Genomic DNA, 1490 nt, shown 5'->3' with positions numbered 1-1490 from the left:
AGACTATTTTGAATGAAATTGGAAGAAACAAAAATATTACTAGAGAAACAATGTGTATCCAAATTATCACTAGATCTTGTCAATATTATCTCTAAAATAGATCTTGGGCCCTCCACCTCTCTCCATTCCTGTAACCACTGTTCTAGTCCAATTCACACCATCTCTCATGCCGACTGCTGCCATGGCTTCCCAACTGGTCTGCTCCCCTGAATAGCTCTTGTGATGCAGTGCCTGAAGGCATTTGACTGCTAACCAGAAGGCTGGCGGTTCAAACCCACCAGCCACTCTGAGGAAGGACGATGGGGCAATCTACTTCCATCGAGATACTGCCTTGGAAACTCAGGGAGTTGAGCTGTTGACTTGATGGCAGTGAGTGTGGTTTTTATAATTCTCCTCAGAGCAGCCAGAATGATCTTTCAAAAACATGAAACAGATCACATCCTTCTCCTACTTGAAAATTTCCATAATTTCGCCTTGCAATTTAGGTAAAAATCTCAAATCCTAAACATGGTGTTTAATGCCTGTATGATTTGGCCAGCTTCTCCAGTGCCATGCCCCTACTTTCTTTCTTGCTCCCTTCTGTTCAGGTCACGCTGGTCTTTTCTCAATTCTTCTAACTTTCCCATATCTTCCTGCTCTGGTGCCTTCACATACGCTTTATCCTCTGTCTGGAATGTCCTTTGCTTCACTTTCCCCTGGCTATCTCCTACTCTTCTCTCAGGTTTTATCCTAAAAGTCACCTGTTCACCTAAAGGATATCTATTCAGAGACATCTTTCTTCATCTCCCAATTAAAATTCGTTCTCTGCTGTGATATTTCTCATGGCACCAAGGCACTTTTTTCATAGCTCCAACACAATTTGTAATGAGGTACTTAGTATTCTCTTTTGTTTAAATGTCCATCTTCCCCCACTAGGCAGTGTACACAGTGCCCACCTCAGTACCTGGAAAAGAAAAGATAGTTGTTAAATACCTGTTGAGAGAATGGATGCATGGATGGTGTGATTTCATCAGGCTCAAAGTTAAAATTTGGTTCCTGGTGGATTTTCTGAAATCTCCTCTTTCTTTATCTAAAAAAATATTGAGAAGGCTCTAAATGGAGATGTTCCAAGCCTGAACAGTAAACCCCACAGACCACTCAGTGACTTAGTTGCACCTGCAAGTATAGGGAAGGAGAAAAATACAGGGACAACAGGCACAGAGGACAATGAGATAATCTGAAGGGCCTCAGAGCTGAAGGGTCATAAGAATAAACAGGTTGTGAGTGCAAAGGGCTGAAATACAAGGGACTAATCCAGGACATGTACTGGGAATTCTGAGTAGTGAACTCTGCTTCAAAGGGGTTTGTAATTGCATATATCTTCCAAGAAATCATATACTCCTTTTGTGAAAATGGAAAGTGTAATCCAGATCCCCACTGAGAAAAGGTGAGGAAGTGTAGTCCTTGATTTCCCTATAGTTTGGTGAGAACTAAGAACTATGATTAGGAAG

The sequence above is a fragment of the Orycteropus afer genome, unplaced genomic scaffold (assembly GCF_000298275.1).
Source record: "Orycteropus afer afer isolate SDZICR_OR568_19922 unplaced genomic scaffold, OryAfe1.0 scaffold00627, whole genome shotgun sequence".
NCBI classification, from domain to species: Eukaryota; Metazoa; Chordata; class Mammalia; order Tubulidentata; family Orycteropodidae; genus Orycteropus; species Orycteropus afer.
Note: the sequence above shows the minus strand (reverse complement) of the source record.